At 45.0% G+C, this 23,469-nt stretch overlaps 1 protein-coding gene across 15 annotated transcripts in view; it reads left to right on the plus strand.

Moving 5' to 3' along the window:
- The window catches only part of ATP6V1C2 (ATPase H+ transporting V1 subunit C2), a 92,369-nt gene that overhangs the window by 35,953 nt on the left and 32,947 nt on the right, over positions 1–23,469 (plus strand). Inside the window, exon 1 of one of the 15 annotated variants that reach the window (XM_042245789.2) lies at positions 8,720–8,765. The exons of 13 other annotated variants lie outside the window; for them this stretch is intronic. The gene's annotated coding sequence lies outside the window, so the exon portion shown is untranslated. Of the gene's footprint in view, positions 1–8,719; positions 8,766–14,050; positions 14,139–23,469 lie in introns of those variants that run through there. One more of the 15 variants, XM_042245790.2, reaches the window with a different exon arrangement.

Genomic DNA, 23,469 nt, shown 5'->3' on the forward strand with positions numbered 1-23,469 from the left:
TCTGTCCATGGGATTCACACATTTCACATGCTTTCCCCTTCGTATGTTATGCTTTGGATCTCACCATTAACTAGTCCACTGTAATGTTACACCATATGGATTTGCCATAATTTATCTTTCAGGTAGGTTTTAAATAATAATACTACCTTGTCTTGGTGTGGATGAAACTCTGTGGTTTAACAACTGTTTGCACTTGGTTCTAAGAAAAACACAGATGAAATAGGTGACGAAAGAGTCTTCAGGGGCCAGGGCATACACCTGCCACTCTGCCTGTCCAGGGGAGACCAGGTTTTGGCCGCTTGATCCTCTTTAGGGGGTTTCCTTTTCTTTTTTTAAAATTTTATTTATTTATTTTTGCTTGTGCTGGGTCTTCACTGCTGCGCGGGCCTTTCTCTACTTGCAGCCAGTGGGGTCTATTCTCCAGTTGCAGTGCAAGGCCTTTGCATTGCAGTGGCTTCTCTTGCTTTGGAGCACAGGCTTCTTCAGTATTTGCAGCGGGTAGGCTCAGTACTTGGAGAAGGAAATGGCAACCCACTCCAGTGTTCTTGCCTGGAGAATCCCAGGGATGGGGGAGCCTGGTGGGCTGCCGTCCATGGGGTTGCACAGAGTTGGACACGACTGAAGTGACTTAGCAGCAGCAGCAGCAGCAGGCTTGGTACTTGTGGTACAGAGGCTTAGTTGCTCCCAGGCATGTGGGATCTTCCCGACCCAGGGATCGAACCCATGCCTCCAGCATTGGCAGGTGGATTCTTTACCACTGAGCCACCCACGGTTGCCTATTTTCAGGGACTGTGGACATGTGCTTTTATTACCTTCTCAGGGGAATGGTGATTTGGATGCTATGGCCTTTTCTGATTCATTTTAATGAAAATTGTATAACTAGGATTTCTAGTGATCACACTAGAGGTTTCTGATCTGTAGCTTGGTGCCATGGGCTAGAAATTACATTTTGTGTGTTCTACTTCCTGTTCAGCCACCCATCACCTAAGAATAAAAAGAAGCCCTTTGTTAGTAACATCTTGCTCTGCGTGGGATGTTGGACTAACCACAAAAAGGCAATCCTAATTATCAGGCAGTTTGTAGCTCACAGTCCTCGAGAAAGAAAACCTTCACCTTCCTCATCTGTAAAATGGAATGGTAGTGATCATCTCTGTGCTTTCAGGGAAGAGTGAAGGGGAGTCAAATCATGTTGAATCAAGAGTGATCAAATCCCAGGACATGTTCTAAGAATCACTAACATCCAAGAAACAAGTGGGATGGTCCCTTAATATCAGCTCCTTTCAACAGCTGCTCCACCCCATGGGGAGGTGGGTCTAACAGATACCAGGGAGCCTAGCCCACTATCCTGGGCTGGCAATGCCTTTTATTGGCAGCCCTGACAAACAGCAGGATGCTATACAGTGAAGGGGCAGCAGCATTGGCCTAAGGAGAGTAAATTGTTAAAAAAAAAAAAAGAAAGGAAAAATGTGAATTGTTCCTAGGCCTGCTGTAGAAATGACAGCTAGTCAACATTTTAATTTCTCTAGATCTTTCTTTGCTACCAGTTTTCTTCCTTAAAAAGGTGCATGTCCTTAAATTCTTCCTTGTTGACCAGAGCCCCTTCTACCTCTCATAAAATTTTGTGACCTTAGATTATTATCACTTCACTTTCCTTTTTTGTTTGTTTTTTGGTTTGGTTTTTTTTCAGTAAGCATTAGAGTTTTATTCTGTGCCTATTGGTTACACAAATGACGTGTTTAAGAAAATAATGAGCAAGGCAGATTAAGTCTGTAATTGTGAAACAACACCTGAATGAATTAAAGAGTTTGTTTTTTCTTTAAATATATAAACAGAGTGAGCTATGGCAGAATGAAAATCACTGTGCCTTGCTGTATTTTTTTCCTTGTGGGTACATATTCCCAAGAGCCTTCCTATCAGGAGAAGAAAAGTGGTGTGGACTGAACACCCTGAAATTCTTATTTCTAGCATTCATCCAGTCTGGAGGTCAGATAACTTTTGTTTGGGGGTTAATGCTGGGGCTTAGGGTAAAACAATGGGAAACACTGATAAAATACAAAGATCAGCTTCAGTTAGAAGGACACAAGTGTCATTAGATAAATAAAGGCTAGCCGGGAATGTAACCCAGGCAGCATGAACCCGTGAGCACTGCTTCTGGTTAGGAGAGCAGAGAAGGATCAGGAGTTTTCAAGGTGTATTGTTTCCACATCCTTTTATTATTTATTTACCTGGGGCACTACAGTGTTTTTCCGTGTAGCTGGAAGGCAGCTTTTGCTTGCTTACTGGAGCCTTCCTTTTATTTTTGATTGATTGCCCCATACCGTCTTTGGTAATTTACCCTGTGTTTACATTTTGATTCATGAACTTTTGAGAAACCAAATGATTGTCCCTTGAAAAGAGCCCTCCCCCCCCCTTTTTTTTCCTTTTATGTTTGAGTTCTTCTCAGTATCTTAGCCTGTTTTGTGGTGTTGGTTAAAATATTACATTTCACTGGCGCTTGGGCTGTCAGAGGCACCTCATGAGTTTCTTTGGTGCTTTGGTGACTGTCACCTGCCCCTGAGAGCATTACCTGGTCTGCAGAGTTACTGGTGGATTTTCTTTAACCACGTGGTTCTGTAAAGCTGCCTGCGGGCTGGCTGATGAAAGATTCCATATCCAAGTGTGGATGTCTGTTTAGTGATGCGGGTCTTAGAGAGTCAGCTCTTCAAAGGGCATTCTAGAGACAAACAAAATATATTACCCAAACTTCTCTTCTCTCCCCCTGCAAGAATATCAGGTCAAAATTATCTGCATTGACGCAGCTTAGATTGACTGGACAAATACCAGCTGAATGCCTGTTTATGCTTTCCTCAGGGCTTGGTAGTCCTGCTGCTTGTGAGCTGACTTCCTGCTCCCTGAAATGACTAGTCTTCCCCACATCCTACTCTCCCTGTTATTGCCTGTTTCCCCCCATTCAGCTCCTCCAGACTCTTCTCCCAACCTCAGCCCTTACCTTCAGACTCTACTAGTATTGGGCTGGCCAAAAATTTCTTTTGGGTTTTTCTGTAAGATGGTACAGAAAAACCGGAATGAGCTTCTTGGCCAACCCAATACCACTGAGCGCACCTGTCCCCTCCTTCATAACACCCTCTGTGGTGCCCTTGTATATTTCCTTGTGGCATCATTAGAAGACTGTCTTCCCAGCTAGACTGTAAGCTCCTGAAAACCAGCTGAATGAATGAACAGAAGAAAGAATCCTGGAATATTAGAGCTGTCAAGGTCTTTAGAGATCTAATCTAACTCTTTCATGTTCCAGGTGAGGAAACATGCCCAGACAGAAGCTTCTGGAAAGAACTGGGTGGGCTGGGGGAGTAGAGGGGAATAGACCTTTGATCCAAATTCAACAATTTGCCCATTAATGGTCAGTCTGTTGATCTGTGCTTTGCGGTTGTTAAGTCACTAAGTCACGTCCGACTCTTTGCGACCCCATGGACTATAGCCTGCCAGGCTGCTCTGTCCATGGCATTTTTCAGGCCAGAATACTGGAGTCGGTTGCCATTTCCTTCTCCAGGGGATCTTCCCAACCCAGGGATCAAACCTGTGTCTTCTGCATTGGCAGGCAGATGCTTTACCACTGAGCCACCAGGGAAGTCCATAAAATATATTTTAAAAATCAATTTAGTTTCTTTTATTTTTTAAAATGTGGCTACTAGAAATTTTATATACATCTGGTTCACTTCTGTTTCTATTGCACAGCCCTGGCCTAGAGATGTAGACGTGCTAAGTCGCTTCAATTGTGTCCAGCTGTTTGCAACCGGATGGACTGTAGCCTACCAGGCTCCTCAGTCCATGGGATTCTCCAGGCAAGAATACTGGAGTGGGTTGCTATGCCCTCCTTCAGGGAATCTTCCCAATCCAGGGATTGAACCCCCATCTCTTAGGTCTCCTGCATTGATAGGTACGTTTTTTACCACTAGTGCCACCTGGGAAGCCCAGAGCTGAAGGCAGTGCTTCTCAGACATGTGAGTCCCCTGAGGATCTTGACAAAATGCAGAGTCCGACTTAGCATGTCTGGGCTGAGCCTAGGATTCTGCATTTTTTCCCAGCTCCCCAGCGATACTGGTGCTGCTGGGGACTACCCTGGGTGCAGCATATTTGAACAGGGGCTCTCAGAGTGTCATGTGGGTCAGAATCATATGGAAGATTTGTTAAAACATGGATTTCTGGGCTCCAGTTCCACAATTTCTGATTCAGTAGCTGTGATATGGGACCTCAGAATCTGCATTTCTGCAAGTTCTCAGGTGAGGCTGATGCTGCTGGTCTCGGTGCTGAGACTGAGAACTGCTGCTTTAAATGGTGACGGGATGATCCATTTCTGGAAAGTTTAAAATACATCACTCTGAGGTATTGGGGCTTGCTGCACTTTTAGGAGTAGTTCTATTCCTCCAAATTTCCAGGATTCTCCAGTTTCCTCTTTGGGAGAAGTGTGTCAATTTTGGTAAATTTCATTTTCCTCAAAAATAATCCACAGTGTTAACTTTTCCAAGTTATTTGCATAGAATCAGCTATTTTTGTGTTTTGTGATAGTCTCTGCTAATTTTTTTCTCTCTCTCTCTTTTTTTTTTTTTTTTGGTGTTTTCTTTGATAAGGCCATCCAACAGTTTACCTATCTCACTCTTTAAGAGAAGCAGCTTTTTTTCCTCAATTTTAAAAAATCAATCTTACGCTCTTACGATTTCTAATTGTCGCATTTCTGCGTTTATCTTCATTCCTTCCTCTTGCTTCGTCTGGGTTTGTTTCCTGGCTCTTTTCTGCAAACGTAACTGGTTTATGTGCAGCATTCATTTGTGTTCTTTTTGTTCATTCTGTGATGTTTAAGGCAATGGATTTTTCTCGGCATATTTCATAATTGTTGGCGTGTGGAATTTTCATTATCAATTTTTTTCTATGTGTTCTGCAAGTTTTTTAGCCTTTATAAAATTTCTAGACTGTTGAGGTTTTTTTGTTTGTTTTGTTTCTGTTTTTGTTTTGTACTTTTGTTGCTTTGTTGTCAGAGCATAAAAAAAAGAGATAAGTGCTATTTCTATCTTTGGAAATTTGAAGTTCCCTGTGCTGCTTTTTCTACGTGTTATACGGGTGCCTATATGGATGCCTTATATGGACATAGTCTCTAGTTTTCCTTGTATAGAGTTGACATATATCTGTTGGTGCAACAGTATCAATGATTTCCATATCTGCTGTCCATGTTTCTAATCTTGGTGCACTTTGCTACTCTTACTGCTGAAGCACCAAGGTCTGTGATGGTTATGGCTCCCCGGGATGTTCTCTGGTGCTTCTGTTATATTGTTCTGGTCTTGAGTCCCCAGAGAAGTGTCTAGGGATGCTGCTGGTTGTCACTTCCCTGTTTTGCTAGGCATCACGCTTTGAGGAATATTGCATAGGAACCTGGAATGTTAGGTCCATCAATCAAGGCAAATTGGAAGTGGTCAAACAGGAGATGGCAAGAGCGAACATCGACATTTTAGGAATCAGTGAACTAAGATGGACTGGAATGGGTGAATTTAACTCAGATGACCATTATATCTACTACTGTGGGCAGGAATCCCTTAGAAGAAATAGAGTATCCAACAAAAGAGTCCGAAATGCAATACTTGGATGCAATCTCAAAAACGACAGAATGATCTCTGTTCGTTTCCAAGGCAAACCATTCACTATCACGGTAATCCATGTCTATGCCATGACCAGTAATGCTGAAAAAGCTGAAGTTGAACAGTTCTATGAAGACCTACAAGACCTTCTAGAACTAACACCCAAAAAAGGTGTCCTTTTCATTATAGGGGGCTGGAATACAAGAGTAGGAAGTCAAGAAACACCTGGAGGAACAGGCAAATTTGGCCTTGGAGTACAGAATGAAGCAAGGCAAAGGCTAAGAGAGTTTTGCCAAGAGAACGTAGTGGTCATAGCAAACACCCTCGTCCAACAACACAAGAGAAGACTCTACACATGGACATCACCAGATGGTCGACACCGAAATTGGACTGATTATATTCTTTGCAGCCAAAGATGGAGAAGCTCTATACAGTCAGCAAAAATAAGACCAGGAGCTGACAGTGGCTCAGATCATGAACTCCTTATTGCCAAATTCAGACTGAAATTGAAGAAAGTGGGGAAAACCACTAGACCATTCAGGTATGACCTAAATCAAATCCCTTATGACTATACAGTGGAAGTGAGAAATAGATTTAGGGACTAGATCTGATAGATAGAGTGCCTGATGAAATATGGATGGAGGTATGTGACATTGTACAGGAGACAGGGATCAAGACCATCCCCAGGAAAAAGAAATGCAAAAAAACAAATTGCTGTCTGAGGAGGCCTTACAAATAGCTGTGAAAAGAAAGGAAGCAAAAAGCAAGGGAGAAAAGGAAAGATATACCCATTTGAGTGCAGAGTTCCAAAGAACAGCAAGGAGAGATAAGAAAGCCTTCCTCAGCTATCAATGCAAAGAGATAGAGGAAAACAATAGGATGGGAAAGACTAGCGATCTCTTCAAGGAAATTAGAGATACCAATGGAACATTTCATGCAAAGATGGGCTAGGTAAAGGACAGAAATGGTAGGGACCTAACAGAAGCAGAAGATATTAAGAAGAGGTGGCAAGAATACACAGAAGAACTATACAAAAAAGATCTTCATGACCCAGATAATCACGATGGTGTAATCAGTCACCTAGAGCCAGACATCCTGGAATGTGAAGTCGAGTGGGCCTTAGGAAGTATCACTATGAACAAAGCTAGTGGAGGTGATGGAATTCTAGTTGAGCTATTTCAGATCCTGAAAGATGGTGCTGTGAAAGTGCTGCACTCAATATGCCAGCAAATTTGGAAAACTCAGCAGTGGCCACAGGACTGGAAAAGGTCAGTTTTCATTCCAATCCCAAAGAAAGACAATGCCAAAGAATGCTCAAACTACCTCACAATTGCACTCATCTCACATGCTAGTAAAGTAATGCTTAAAATTCTCCAATCCAGGCTTCAGCAGTATATGAACCATGAACTTCCAGATGTTCAAGCTGGTTTTCGAAAAGGCAGAGGAACCAGAGATCAAATTGCCAACATCCGCTGGATCATGGAAAAAGCAAGAGAGTTCCAGAAAAACATCTATTTCTGCTTTATTGACTATGCCAAAGCCTTTGACTGTGTGGATCACGATAAACTGTGGAAACTTCTGAAAGAGATGGAAATACAGACCACCTGACCTGCCTCTTGAGAAAGCTATATGCAGGTCAGGAAGCAACAGTTAGAACTGGACATGGAACAACAGACTGGTTCCAAATAGGAAAAGGAGTATGTTAGGGCTGTATATTGTCACCCTGCTTATTTAACTTATATGCAGAGTCCATCATGAAAAACGCTGGACTGGATGAAGTACAAGCTGGAATCAAGATTGCCGGGAGAAATTTCAATCACTTCAGATATGCAGATGACCCCACCCTTATGGCAGAAAGTGAAGAGGAACTAAAGAGCCTCTTGATGAAAGTGAAAGAGGAGAGTGAAACAGTTGGCTTAAAGTTCAACATTCAGAAAACTAAGATCATGGCATCTGGTCCCATCACTTCATGAGAAATAGATGGGAAAACAGTGGAAACAATGGCTGACTTTATTTTTTTGGACTCCAAAATCACTGCAGATGGTGATTGCAGCCATGAAATTAAAAGACGCTTACTCCCTGGAAGGACAGTTGTGACCAACCTAGACAGCATATGGCAGAGACATTACTTTGCCAACAAAAGTCTGTCTAGTCAGGGCTATGGTTTTTCCAGTGGTCATGTATGATGAGAGAGTTGGACTATAAAGAAAGCTGAGTGCCAAAGAATTGATGCTTTTGAACTGTGGTTTTGAGGAAGACTCTTGAGAGTCCCTTGTACTGCAAGAAGATCCAACCAGTCCATCCTAAAGGAGATCAGTCCTGGGTGTACATTGGAAGAACTGATGCTAAAGCTGAAACTCCAGTACTTTGGCCACCTGATGTGAAGAGCTGACTCATTAGAAAAGACCTGATGCTGGGAAAGATTGAGGGCAGGAGGAGAAGGGGATGACAGAGGATGGGATGGCTGGATGGCATCACCAGCTCAATGGACATGGGTTTGGGTGGACTCCGGGAGTTGGTGATGATCAGGGAGGCCTGGCGTGCTGCGGTTCATGGGGTCGCAAAGAGTCGGACTCGACTGAGCGACTGAGCTGAACTGAACGCTTTGGTTGCCTATTGTTTGCCGTGTGCCAGGCACTGTGTTAGGTGCCTTCCATTTCCCTTGTGGCTCAGTGGTAAAGGATCTGCCTGCCAATGCAGGAGATGCAGGTTCCCTCGCTGGGTTGAGGAGATGCCTTGAAGAAGGGAATGACAACCCCCTCCAGTGTTCCTGCCTGGAGAATCCCTTGGACAGAGGAGCCTGGTGTGCAACAGTCCATCGGGTCATGAGAGTCGGACATGACTTAGCAACTAAACCACCACCACCATTTGTGTGTTTCCTTATAGATCCTCACCATGTTCTGGTTGAGAACCCTGATGTTCTCAGAGTTAAGCCACTTAGCTGATGAGCATCAGGCCTTCACCTGGTCAATCTTCTCTCTCTTCCAGGCAGATGGAGGTTAACTTCTTGCCTTCCTGCCCTGGCTCTGTCTCCTCCTTCTGGCCCTGCTGGAACAGTCGCTGCTTTGACAGTCCCCAGCAGCTCTCACCAAACCAGAAGTCACCTGCAGGGAAGGAGGGTTGTTGATTTCTGTGTAGGAGGTGAGCGCCAGCCTCAGGCAACACTGTGAAACTCACAGGTTGACTCTCTGGAGGGGAAATTTAGGATCAGACCCTTTCATTTTAGACCCAGGCCAGCTCCTGGGAGCCACGACGCAACTGTTCTCCAGACCTCAGCAGCCCTGTCCGCATCACACTCTTCATGAGGCTTGTTTTCAGGGGCTTCAGGGGCAGCTTTAAATGGTTCTTTTTTGGGCACTGGCTTCATGTCATTCTCGACAGACAGCTTATATATATCCTTTCTCCTCTTTTGTGGTCTCTCCCACCTCAGTCAAAGGCTCCTGGGGTCCAGGCACCTGTGTTCAAGCAAACAGTCTGGGCATCTCCTTTCTGACCATCCCCTTGAGACCTCAGTGAGGACTGAGCTTCATGGCCTACGCCTCCCAAACCTGTCCTGTATCCATCCACTCCTCTGCCTTCCTCCAGTTCACCTTCAACGCCTTCTGTGTTCTCGCAACAACCCCTTGATGTGTGTCCTGCTCGCTTTTCATCACTGCCCACACAGCAGCCCCAGTTATCGTTTTAAAAAAACAATATGTGACTTTTTTTTTTTTGCTGGAAGACCCCTTATGGTTTTCCAGTGCCCATAGTAGAAAACATACATTTGACTCTGGCTGCCAGACCCCTAACTATCAGATCCTAGGTGTCCCCTTCAAGGTTCACTGGCCCAATCACCTCCCATGATGCTAGCTCCATCTGGTCTTGCACAGTCTGTTCCCCAGCCTACAAGGCCCCCACCTGCCACTCCACATTGAACATGGGGGAGTGGGGGAACCCTGTCCTCATCCCATCTCAGTTAGAATGTTACCTCCTCCAGAGGCCGAGTCCCTCTAGGTCCTTTATTTTAATTATCTGTCTTCCATGTGTGCATGGATGCTGTCGCTTCCATCATGCCTGAGTCTGTGCGATCCCATGGACTGCAGCCCACTAGGCTCCTCTGTCTGTGGGATTCTGCAGGCAAGAATACTGGAGCAGGTTGCTGTTTCCTTCTCCAGGGGATCTTCCTGATCTGGGGAACGAACTTCCTGCATTGGTAAACAGGTTCTTTGCCACAAGCGCCACCTGGAAAGCCCCACTATTTAATACTCTCCTTGTTTGTGTGTTTAATGGAATATCTGCCCTAAGGAAACAGGGGTGGTACTTCTGTGTGCATCTCCTAGAGCAGAGCCTAGCACAGAGCCGGTGCTGAATCAATATTTACTGGGTACACATCCATCTCACAGTAGTGGGCCATCTCTTCTAGCACCAGTTCTATCCGCTGGGGAACCTAAAAAATTTATGGGTCCTGGGGCACCACCTCCAGGGATGCTGATTAGGTTCGTTTGGGGTAGGACCTAGGAATCTGCATTTTAAGGAGGTACTCAGTGTAATCGTGAGTCAGGTGGGCTTCTGACTTTGAGGACCTGTGTTATCAATAGCATTTATATGGCTATTAGCCCATTGGATCCTAACGTACTTCTAGGAAGTATTAAGGCCGGGGATTCTGAATTTATATTTAAAAGATAAAATATCTTTTAATATAAATATAGATATTTATATTTAAAACAACCTTTAGAACGAAGTTGTTTTTGTTTTCTGAACAGGTAATACATTCACATGTATCAAAGGCAAAACAATATAAAAGGTTTTACATGAGAAGTCTCCCTTACACCCTGCCCATCCAACCCCTCCCCAGCCTCTGCTTAGGAAGCCACGTGTATGAATTGCTTGGATACATTTCTGATGCTTCTTTATGCAAGTAGAGGCAAATTCCAGCATATATTTTTATTTTTTCCCTTTTCAAATACAATGGAGAAGGAAATGGCAACCCACTCCAGTATTCTTGCCTAGAGAATGCCATGGACAGAGGAGCCTGATGGGCCTGTGGGGTCCATGGGGTCGCACAGAGTCAGACAAGACTGAGTGACAGTATTGTATTTTGAAAGTAACACACTTTCAAATACAAAGTCATAATCCACATGTTTAGCATCTTGGTTCTTTTTCACTTAACAGTATATCCTGGGAGAGATTTCTCCATCAGTGTATAGAGAACCTTCTTGGTTTTAAACTACCATGCATTCCACGTGGGGGAGGTTTATTAGTCAGCCCTAGAGGTGGACCCTTGGCTTATTCACTTTTATGGAGAAGCGGGCCTGTTACCAACAGTGCTGCAGGGTATAATCTTGCTCCTACATCATTCCTTTGCACATACAATTTTGCATGTGTATCTCCAGGATGAATTCTCAGAAGTAAATTGCTGGGTCCTGGGTCAGGTGGCTCCGTAATTTTAATGGATGTTATCAGATTTCTCTGACCATTTTGAATTTCCATTAGCAGTGGGATTAAGGGTCCCTCATTTTCCTACAATCTTTCTAATCAAGTGTGCTGTCAAATTTTGGGGATCTTTATGAACCTGGTAGGTAAGAAATGCTGCCTCAGTGTAGTGTGGGCTTTTTTTTTTTTTTAGTGGCTTTATTTAGACATAAATGATGTAGAGTAAATGGCAGGTTTTAAGCTGTACAGTTTGAATGATGAGTTTTGACATTTATACACCAGTGAAGCCATCACCACAGTCAAGGTAATGAACATATCTGTTACCCTTTACATCACCTCCTTCAACACTAATCTGCTTTCTATCACTGTAAGAGTGCACACATATTTTAGAACTCGTGGAATAATATGGTGAGTATTCTTTTTTTGGTTTTTCCACTCTGCCTCATTATTTGAGATTTTTCTATGCTGCGGTATGTATATTAATGTTTCCTTTTTTTTTTTTAATGCTGAGTAGTATTCCATTTCATAGGTAAACCATAGTTTATTTATTTACCCATTGGAAGATTTCCAGTTTTGGACTAAGTTGTGAATACCCATGTATTATGTACTATTTTTGTACTGACAAATTTTCATTTCTTTTGAGTAAATACTTACCCCTTGAGGCAGCTAGGATCCTGGTACCCAAACTGTGACCCTTAAACCTTTGCGTCACTTCCTGACCCTGGGGGATGGGTATGGCTTGGAGGAGGGCCAGATTAGATCATGGAGGGCCAGATCAGATCATGGAGTCCCAGGGTGTGGCCCCCTTGCTTGGACTAAGCTTGAAATAACAGCTGCATTGAATACTATTTTGTAGAAATAAGGAATACTGATTTTTATTTAATTTTTTTTTACCATGCCACAGCTTGCAGAATCTTAGTTCCCCAACCAGGGATCAAACCCTTTCCCCCTTATGTGGAAGTATGCAGGGAGTCCTCATCACTGGACCACCAGGGAATTCTCAAGAATACTGATTTTTTTTTTTTTACAGAAATGCTCATTCTTTGCAAAGGTCACATTCTGGGAGATGAGGTGAAGGAGTAAAGAGGCCATCTGGATCCTAGGTGGGACATGAGTGAAGCCAGAAAGACAGGGAGCCCTCTGACTCTGAGGAGCGCTGGACTGATGTCCTGCTTCATATCCTCGGGCACTTGTCCAGCCGGGCAGCCAGGATCTGCTGGTCATCTGTGTGTTTGCTTGGAGCCCCTGTATTTTGCAGCAGCTGGCGATAGCGGGAGTAATACACTTTCAGAGGTCTCTTTGCATAGTGGCGACCAGAGCACTTTTGCATTGCGATCATTTATATGGAGGAGGGGGGTTCCTGGTGTCAGCTCCATGAGGGCAGCAGCTGTGGTCTGTTTGTTCACTACTGTTTCCCATAACAGAGCCTGGTGCATAGTGGACGCAGTATGTTTTTTTGCTGAGTGCAGAAAGCAACCAGTTTTGGGTGGGGGTGTTCGCCAGTGCTGATTGTACTTGTTAGGGGTGCCTTGCCTAGAGGAGGGGGCACTTGGGCTGTTAGAAAGAGTGAGTAGCATCCAAGTGGCTCCAGAAGGCTGGCCCAGGAAGGGCAAGGGAGAGGAGGAGGATGGAGAAAAAGGAGGCCAGACCTGGTGGGGTATTCTTGTAAACTCTGCTAAGGAGTTTGAATGTCAATATTTGAACTTCTTGGGAAACCACTGGTAGAGTTTAAGCAATACAATGGCATGCAAAGATGTGTATTTTTGGAGATCCCCCTGGCTGCCGTGGGAGGGATGGACAGCTGGAAGCTGGGTTGGGAGAGGCGAGGAAAGCCCAGAGTGGGGTGCTGGAGGAAATCTGAACAAAGACGGCATGACCTGCCTAGGACAGTGACCCAGGGCCGGGCCTGGGCTGATTTCTGGTAGCTAAAATATAGTGGTGATGGGAGAGAAGAGGGTGGAGCCAAGGAACTCTGGGGAAGGTGACGATATCCAGCGTAAGGGGCCAACCCAGTCCTTGACATTCTCCAGGCTGGGTCTCTACCCTGGAAGCCAAGAAGAAGGCTAAGACTTTTTTTTAAAAATTGCGGGATAATTCACACACTGTTACATTCACTCCCTTAAGGTATAAAATTCATTCGTCTCTAGTGTGTTTACAAGGAAGTCCAGCCATTGCACACATGTTCAGTCTCCTGTCAGGTCCTACTCAGCGACCCCATGGACTGTAGCCCACCAGGCTCCTCTGTCCATGGGAATTCTCCAGACGAGCATCCCAGAGTTGCCATGCCCTCCTCCAGGGGACCTTCCTGACCCAGGGGTTGAGCCAGGTGTCTCCTGGACTGCAGGTGCATTCTTCACCCACTGAGTCACCTGAGAAGCCCAGTCCAGCCACTGCCACCATCACATTCCAGAATGTTGTCTCAAAGGAAGCCCAGTACCCATCGCAGTCCCCTCCCAGGGAGGATCAGGCTGTCCTGTCCTGGTCAGTTCCCAAGGAGCTGTTCGATCTTAGTCAAGTCCCCCTCACCTTGGCCCCTAAAGGCCCTTCCAGCTGTGACTCCATGCAGTGATTCTGGGTGGGCAGACTATGTTATGATCATACTTCCATGACACTAATGTTAAGGATTTTTAATGGGGGAGGAGGGCTTGTTTCATTTTATTTTTTATGGTAATCAAGCACAGATGATTCTACTATAATTACCACCTTAATTAGCATCTTGGCATAAATCTCTGTCTTCATTTTTGGGTACCTCCTAAAGTTGCACTTCTGAAAGTGGAATTACTGATTCAGGGGATGGAGACGTATTTAAAGTTGTTTGTATATATTGCTAAATTGTTTCCAGAGAGGTCACAAGAACAGGTCGTTTCATCAGACCCTTGTCAATTGAGTGCCTTTAGAAAACAGTGTTCATTTCCCTGGCAAAATGCAAATGATGTGGGATTGTTTGAATATGGATCTATTGGATCACCAGCTTGAGTAAGCACACTTGCAGGCGGTTCTGAGCCTTCTATCCTCCCATTTGTGATCTGCCAGTTCTGGCTGTCGCCCTGGCGTCTTCTGAGAGGGCTGTGGGTTGCACCGCTCTGGTGACACTCTTCACTTGTGAGTCCTGGGATCCCTGCGGTTGGGTACAGTGACTGGGCTGCTCGATGGGTGACTTTTGAAAATAGTTTGAATGTATCTGTTTTGGCCTGTGCTGGGTCTTCGTTGCTGCATGGGCTTTCCTCTAGTTGCTGCGAGTGGGGGCTGTTTGTTGCAGTGCGGGCTTCTCATGGAAGTGGCTTCTCTTGTGGATCCAGCACAAGCTCTGGAGTGCTTGGGCTCAGTAGCTGTGACTCCCGGGCTCTAGGACACAGGTTCAGTAGCTGTGGCGCTCTGGCTTAGTTGCTCCACAACATGTGGGATCTTCCCAGACCAGAGACCGAACTCGAGTCTCCCTCATCTCTTGAGTTGGCTGGCAGACTGTTTAGCACTGAGCCACTAGGGAAGCCCTTAGTGGGCTGACTTGTAGCAAACTCTCCAGAACTTAGACATCGTCAGGCCCCTCTGCCTATGGATGTCAGGCGAGTGTATTCTCCTCGGTTCTGTCTTGTCTTAGCAAAAATTTGAAGCCATGAGTGTTAGAGCTCACAGCGTGTCGTAGCCCTCAGACAGACCGTGTTATAGCTCTCGGGTCTCCGAAAGACTTTGTTATAGCTCTTAGACAGATCGGTGTTACAGGTCTGTGTTACAGCTCAATTTTATTTAGAAAATAGCAGGAAAATCCATCCTTGAGGCATGAGGGCATGCCGACCCAAAGACGCTCAGAGAGAAGAGAGGGGTCCGCCAGGAGGGGGGCCCCCAGCCCTTTGGCTCCTCTTTTTGTATGTTTTTTCCTCCCCCCTGGGCCTGCCCTATATAAATTGGGCTAACCAGGAGTGCTGTCTGCTCTACCTGAGGTCCTCACTCCTGTCTTCGGACCTTCCTTTGTTCTATTTTCCAGGCTTTTTACTTCCTTGTCTTTTAGCCACAGCCATTCTGGACTCCTGTTTCCTATTCTAACTACCTGACAGTCTCTTGCGTTGGCCGGCAGAGTCTTTAGCCCTGAGCCACTAGGGAAGCCGTTGGTGGGTTGACTTGTAGCAAACTCTCCAGAACGTAGGCATCATCAGCTAAGTTTCAACTAAGTACTAGCAGAACTGCCCAGTTACTCCTATAAGACCTCAGAGCATTTTAGCACCAATTCAGAACAAGGAGCCTTCCCCCTCCATGTTCCACTAGAGGGCAAATTTTCTCCGAGGGTATGTTGGCTTTTTGAAGAGGACCAATAATTTCTTGATGGCTCAGATGGTAAAGAATCTGCCTGTAATGCAGGAGACCTGGGTTCGACCCCTGGGTCAGGGAGAGCTTCTGGAGAAGAGAATGGCTACCCATTCCAGTATTCCTGCCTGGAGAATTCCATGGACAGAGGAGCCTGGTGGGCTACAGTCCATGGGGTCGCAGAGTCCGACACAGCTGAGTGATTAACACACACACACACACACACACACACACACACACACACACACACACACACAAAGAATGTCTATGCTGTGATGTGGGAGAATCAAGGTGCCCAAAGCTAGGGCTGATTCTGGTTTGAGTGATGGGGGAGGAGATGGGTGACTCTGCTGAATGGAATTGCTCTAAAGATGGGAATATCCATCCATTATTGAAACTCAGAGTTTCTTTGAAGCAAGGACAGGATCCACAGTAAGCCATAAATGGGGCCAGAGTCCCCAGAGCAGGGACCTCCCAGAGGCCTCACTGGGGATCTTTTGTTTCTAAAAACAAAGTCACTGAATTGCTCTGCTCACATTTTCCTGATGACTTTGCTGCAGGGTATGTCCCTTGACTGTGGAGGAAGTGGAGAGACAAAGGAGGGGCGGGGGTGAGGTGCCCCGGGGGGGGGGGGTGCCCCTGAGTCAGCAGCGGGCCGCTTGAGTGGGAGCTTCTAGGCCTCTCTCCCCAGGGCCTCAATCTGGCTGCAGGCAGTAGCTCTGTGTGTGGGGAGTTTTGGGGTATGGGTCTTCCACGGAGGGTCCCGACGGCCCCTGGTGTGCTGACAGCAGCTGGTGTGGAGGAGGGAGACTTGCTTTAGAGGCAGGGTGCAGGGTTGGTACGGCCACCAGTGAAGGGACCAGGGTGGGGAGGCTGGAAGCAGGCAGGGGCGGGGCAGTTTTTAGCCTCCCTGAGCCTGTTGGCTCAGCTCCTGGGGGCTTTCCCTCCTTTGTCTTGTGGAGCCAGGTGAATCTGCCATGTGTCCTCTGAGTGGGCTTTAGTTTGGGACTTCAACCCATGTGGCTGGGACTCAAACCCAGCCAAAACCCACGGTACCTGGTTTCAGGACCTAATCAAGCTCAGATCCTTGATGTCTCATTGCAGAAAGAATTCAGTGAGAGATAAAGTGATAGGTATGAAGTGGATTTAATTCAGATTTGGAGAGAAGCACATTCCACAGACACAGTGTGGGCCATCGCAGAGGGCGAGTCAGTTCAGTCACTCAGTCACGTCCATCTCTCTGCGACCCCATGGACTGCAGCCTGTCAGGCTTCCCTACCCATCACCAACCCCCGGAGCTTGCTCAAACTCATGTCCATCGAGTTGGTCATGCCATCTGACAATCTCATCCTCTGTCGTCCCCTTCTCCTCCTGCCTTCAATCTTTCCCAGCATCAGGGTCTTTTCAAATGAGTCAGTTCTTCGCATCAGGTGGCCAAAGTATTGGAGTTTCAGCTTCAGCATCTGTCCTTCCAATGAATATTCAGGACTGGTTTCCTTTAGGATGGACTGGCTGGATCTCCTTGCAGTCCAAGGTACTCTCAAGTGTCTTCTCCAACACCACAGTTCAGAAGCATCAATTCTTTGGTGCTAGCTTTCTTTATAGTCCAACTCTCACATCCATATGTGATTACTGGAAAAACCTTGATTGAGGATCAAGGTCTAATTAAAATCGACGTGTCTGCCATCTTGGACCCATTTGGTTCTAATCGGTTTATGTTGTGTCCTTGGGCTAGGTCATTCTTTCAGAAAGTTGTGCCCTGTCCCCTTCCCTCCTGTTACATGAGGACCCAGGACAGCTCGCTAGATGGAGCCACTGTTTTCCTCTGTGTCAGAAGCTATGGAAATGGCCTCAGCCCTCCCTGTCACCTCATTGGCCCTCTCCTTCCGGGCATGGTGTCATTTCTGAAAACTTAGACCAACCCTAGCCTGCACTGCCCAAATTATCCAGAAAACCCTGGAGTCGGGTGGATACCCTCTCTTTCACGTCCTGCAGACCTGTGCTCCTTACCTCGGAACCTGATAGCCACGCTCTCCCTTCAAGGGAACCAGGTATAGGAGACCCAGTCCCTCCTTCAGAGCAGAGGTGAGGCAGGTAGGTACAGATGGCCCAGCCGAGCACCTGGATGGAAGTGTGGCCCGCAGGGATGCTCTGTTGTGCATGGTCTGTACTGGAGACACAATTTAGGAAGCATCTCATCTGGGCTTGAGCCCCGGAGTGGGGGCGGGTAGGCTTGGGTGCATGGGGATCAGCAGCCTCCTCCACTTCTGTCTAGTGGGGCAGCCTTCTCCCACTCACAGCCCCATGCCTGGAAGAGCCCTGGGACCCTGCATGCCAGTCAGTCAGATGAGTTCCAGGTTGCAGGAGGGCTAGTTGGTGGACACAGAAATCTCAGAACACCTGCCTGGTGGTGCTCCCAGCTCTTGAGCGACCACCCACCTGAAGGGGCAGCAGGAACTCTGGGTGTCCTTGGAGCCCAGAAATCAGCAGTGTTAGGGGTGCCCCAGAGTGTTTGCAGAAAGGGAGGACAGGACATGTCCGTCACACACCTGGCCACAGACAACTCTGTCTCTCCCGACTCTTATCCCTGCTGTTGCAGGTGCCCGGATTCTGCCTGCTCAGCTCCTGAAGACCCCCTCCCTTCTCTGTTCCCTCCCTGCTCTGCCTCACACCTGGAAGGAGAGGGGCTTGCAACAACACAACGTGGGGAGATTACGATAGGGATGCCCATCTCTTTCTCTGCACCTCTGGGATCAGAAGCCGCAGTCAGAGCACAGATTCTTCACTATTTGGAGGACAGTGTCCTTTGCCCACCCTGGCTCCCCCAAACTGTGTGCAAATTGCTCCAGGAACACACAGCTGCCTGCCTGTGGCTGGGGATTCCGAGGACTTGCTGCCACTGTGCTAAGAGCTGGAAGTGACCAAGATTAACTGCAGTTTTATGGTTCAAGCGTCCCCCCCCTGGAAGTTGCTGGCCTTCAGTAGATTCCAGAGTTCCGAAATGGCTACATCGGACAGACTCGGCTAGTGTCCTTGTTGTCTAGGTGGGGAGACAGTTTCCTGGTGCTTGCCACACCTCTGTATGCCTAGAAATTCTCTCCCATTTACAGCCATATTAATCATTTTTTAAATAGTTCAGTGGCATTAGGTACATTCACATTGTTGTACAACCATCATCGCCACTTCAGAAGTCTTGCAAAACTGAAACTCTGCTAATCCATTATATACTAACTCCTTATTCCCTCCTCCTCCAAGCTCCTGGAAACCATCATTTTACTTACTGCTTCTATGAATTTAATGCTGGGTACTTCATATAAATGGAGTCATACAGTGTTTATCTTTTTATTTCACTTAGCATAATGACTTCAAAGTTCAGCCTTGCTGTACCATGTGGCAGGCTTTCCTTCATTTTAAAGCCTGCATAATATTCCACTATTAGGCTTCCCTGGTGGCTCAGCAGTAAAAAACTCACCTGCTATGCAGGAGATGCAGGGTCTATCCCTGGGTGGGGAAGATCCCCTGGATTAGGAAATGATTACCCACTCCAGTATCCTTGCCTGGGAAATCCCATGGACAGAGGAGCCTGGTGGGCTACAGTCCATGGGGTTGCAAAGAGTCGGACATGACTGAGTGACTAAACCACAACAGCAATATTTCATTATATGAGTAATACTACATTTTATTTATCTATGCATCCATAGATGAGCACTTGGATTGTTTTTTTTTGGCAATTGTAAATAATGCTGCTATGTTTATTTATTTTTATTTATTTTTCTTTTGTTTTCTACTTACAAAAGTAATATGCATCTTAATCACTTCAAGCATGACATTACAGAAATACATTTAAAGGGAAAGTCCCTGTTCTTATACACCTGAAAAAGAAAAGAAAGAAAGAAAGTTTAGTTGCTCAGTCATATCCGACTGTTTGCAACCCCATGGACTATAGCCTGCCAGGCTGTTCCGTCCATGGGAATTTCCAGGCAAGAGTACTGGAGTGGGTTGCCATTTCCTTCTCCAGAGGATTTTCCCCACCTAGAGATCAAACCTGGGTCTCCCACATTGTAGGCAGGACACTTTACCGTCTTGAAGGGAACCAGTATTAACAGTTCCGTATTACCAGAATCGTGTCAGGATTCTCATTTAGGCATATACTGACATATAATTTTTAAAAGTGGAATTAGGTACTGTACATGCTTAAATATTGTTTAATGTTTTATTCTGAGCTAATTTCCAAGTTCCAGAAAAACTGCAAGACTATTCAAAGAATTTCTCTTTTCCACATTTACTATATCTTCTCTCACTTGCTTTTTCTGAAGTCTCCTGGCAGACACAATGTCCCTTTACTTCTAAATACTTTAATGTATATTTTCTAAAAACAAGGACTGCCACTAATATTGTCCCTTAATACAATGATCAAAATCAGGAATACAATATTATTGTAATTTACTGATTTAGTTGGATATCACCAATTAGCCAATAGTGTCCTTAATAACAAAATCTCATATTTTTCTTAGATAATGGTAAACATTAAGTTGTCTCCCTGTTTTTCACAATTAATTGTCATGTCTTGTTTGCCTTGTTTAAACTGGAATGGTTATTCAGACTCTGACTTTTATGTGAGTTGCTTTGACAAGTACAAGTCAGTTATTTTGTAAAATGCTTCTTAATTTAAACTCGTCTGATGTTTCCTCATGATGAAATACAGATTATGCACTTTTTGCAGGAATACCCTGGAAGTAGAGTTGTGTTCTTCTCAGTACATCATATCAAGAGACACATGCTATTCATATTCTCATTACTGGTGACTTGAACAGATAGTATCTGTTGTAAATTTTCTTTCTTTCTTTTTTTTTTAAGGTTGAAGTTTAATTTAAAATACTATGTTCATTTCAGGTGTACAGAAAAGTGATTTGGTTTACTTTCCATTATATGTTATTACAAGGTATTTAACATAGTTCCCTGTGCTATATATTAGGTCCTTGTCAGTTATCTATTTTATATACAGAGGGGTATATATCTTAATCGCAAACTCCTAATTTATCCCTCCCCAGCTCCCTCCTCCCTTGTGGTAAGCATAAGCTTGTTTTCTATGTCTGTGAGTTGGTTTCTGTTTTGTGAAGAAGTTCATTTCTATCACTTTTTTAAAAGGGTTCCACATATACGTGATATTATATCATATTTGTCTTTCTCTGTCTTCACTTAATATGATATTCTCTAGGTCCATCCATGTTGCTGCAAACGGCATTATTTCATTCTTTTCTATGGCTGAGTAACATTCCATTATATATATGGACCACACCTTTATCTATTCATCTTTCAATGGACATTTAGGTTGCTTCCATGTCTTGGCTATTGTAAATAGTGCAAACATTGGGGTGAGTGTCTATGTTGAGTTAGAGTTTTCTCTAGTATATGCCCAGGAGTGGGATTGCAGGATCATATGGTAACTATAATTTTGTTTATTTTATTTTATTTTATTTTTTGCCTGTCCTGGGGTCTTCATTGCTGTGTGCAGCTTTCTCTAATCGCAGCAAGTGGGGCTACCCTCTAGTTGCAGTGCACAAGCTTGTCATTGTGGTGGCTTCTCCTGTTGTAGAATGTGGGCTCTAGAGTGTATGGACTTCAGTAGTTTTGGTTCACAGTCTTTCTTTATTTGTTGGCTACAATGGGTCTTCGGAGAAGGCAATGGCACCCCACTCCAGCACTCTTGCCTGGAAAATCCCATGGACGGAGGAGCCTGGTAGGCTGCAGTCCATGGGGTCGCTAAGAGTTGAACACGACTGAGCGACTTCACTTTCACTTTTCACTTTCATGCATTGGAGAAAGAAATGGCAACCCACTCCAGTGTTCTTGCCTGGAGAATCCCAGGGACGGGGGGCCTGGTGGGCCACAGTCTATGGGGTTGCACAGAGTCGGACATGACTGAAGCGACTTAGCAGCAGCAACAATGGGTCTTAGCTGCAGCATGTAGGGTCTTTAGTTGTGGCATGAAAACTCTTACAGAATTTAGTTCCCTGACCAGGGATCGAACCAGGGCCCACCACATTGGAAGCCGGGAGTCCTTGTCACTGGACCACCAGGGAAATCTTTTGTAGACTTCATAACGATGGCCATGCTGACTGGTGTGAGATGATACTTCATTGTAGTTTTGATTTGCATCTTTCTAATAATTAGTGATATTCGGCATCTTTTCATGCTCACATGCTTCTCATGTGCCTGTTGGCGATCAAAACAATTTTTTAATCAGGCAAAATGTACATAGAGTGAAATGGGCACATCTTAAAAAAATTAACTGGTTGATGAATTTTGTTGGGTACGTCAGTTTAACCAACACCCCAATCAAGTTATATACCGTTTGCAGTTTGTTTTTTAATTAAAACATGATTCATACATCTTTGGAGAAGGCAATGGCAACCCACTCCAGTACTGTTATCTGGAAAATCCCATGGACAGAGGAGCCTGGAAGGCTGCAGTCCATGGGGTCTCGAAGAGTCAGACACGACTGAGCGACTTCACTTTCACTTTTCACTTTCATGCATTGGAGAAGGAAATGGCAACCCACTCCAGTGTTCTTGCCTGGAGAGTCCCAGGGATGGGGGAGCCTGGTGGGCTGCCGTCTATGGGGTTGCGCAGAGTCGGACACGACTGAAGCGACTTAGCAGCAGCAGCAGCAGCAGCATACATCTTCCCTTATGGGTTAGAATAAGTTTTTGCCCTGTATTTTAGAGGAAGGAGCCAGAGTTTAGCTTTAGTTTAGTTTAGCCAGACTACCATTGAAGAGCATGGCTTTAGAGTCATGTAGATTTAGGATCAATTTCTGCTCTGACACTTACAGCTCATATAAGGTGCCTTTCAGCTCTCTAAGTATTAATTTTTTCATCTTTAAAATGGGGATGTTACCTAGCTCAAAACAGTGTCTCAAGAATTGAGTCCCTGAAACACCTAAGAGCCCTTATAAATAATTTTTTTTAATGTAGAAGCCATAGAAAAACCAGCAAAAGATGTGAACACTCTATTAACAGAAGAAAATAGTCATTTGTAGAGTCAATAAACCTATCAAAAGCTGTCCAGCCTCACCGATGATCAAACAGATGCAAGTCAGAGCAACAGTGACATGGAATTTTTCAGCTGTCTGATTGGCAGGGATTAAAAAGGTACATAATCTGTCATGTTGGCAAGGGTTTCAGAGGTAGGTGCTCGACAGTACATTGGCTCTGTATACTTGAAGGATAATTTGGCCTCATCTGTTAACATTGTTAACTGCTCACCCCCTTTATCCCAGTAGTTATTCTTTTGTTGTTTATTATACATATGTTCAGTTGCTAAGTCACATCTGACTCTTTGCAACCCCATGGACTTCCAGGGGGCTTCCCTGTCCATCACTATCTCCTGGAATGTGCCCAAACTCATGTCCATTGTGTAGATGAGGCCATCCAACTATCTCATTCTCTGTTGTCCCCTTCTCCTCCTGCCCTCCATCTTTCCCAGCATCAGGGTCTTTTCCAGTGAGTCGACTCTTCACATCAGGTAGCCAAAGGACTGGAGCTTTAGCTTCCACAGCAGTCCTTGCAATGAATCTTCAGAACTGATTTCCTTTAGGATTGACTGGTTTGATCTCTTTGATGTCCAAGGGACTCTCAAGAGTCTTCTCCAGCACCACAGTGCAAAAGCATCAATATGTTGGTGCTCAGCCTTCTTTATGGTCCAGCTCTCACATCCATACATGACTACTGGAAAAACCACAGCTTTGTCTATACAGACCTTTGTGAGCAGAGATGTCTCTGCTTATGTGCCTGTACAAATGGGCAAGGTATGTATTTTGTTGCAAAATCCATCAAAGCATAAGCAACCCAAATGTTCAATAGAGCAAATTAGTTATGACTCATGTTTGCAATTAAATGCTATACAGTTAATGAAAGGAATGAGGAAGCTCTAATATGGCATGTTAAGTTTTTACAATAAACTGTATAATGAAAAAAATTTTTTAAAACAACATCTAGACTCTCATATTCCTTTCCGTGAGAAAAGTGTTCTGATTTAGCAATACTGTAGTTCACTGATGCCTGTGGTTAATGATCACAGCTAAGTCAGGGACGTTTTTGTTAGGTGCAACAAGCAATTTTTCCAGCAGTTA

This window comes from Ovis aries, chromosome 3 (genome assembly GCF_016772045.2).
Source record: "Ovis aries strain OAR_USU_Benz2616 breed Rambouillet chromosome 3, ARS-UI_Ramb_v3.0, whole genome shotgun sequence".
Classification (NCBI taxonomy): Eukaryota; Metazoa; Chordata; class Mammalia; order Artiodactyla; family Bovidae; genus Ovis; species Ovis aries.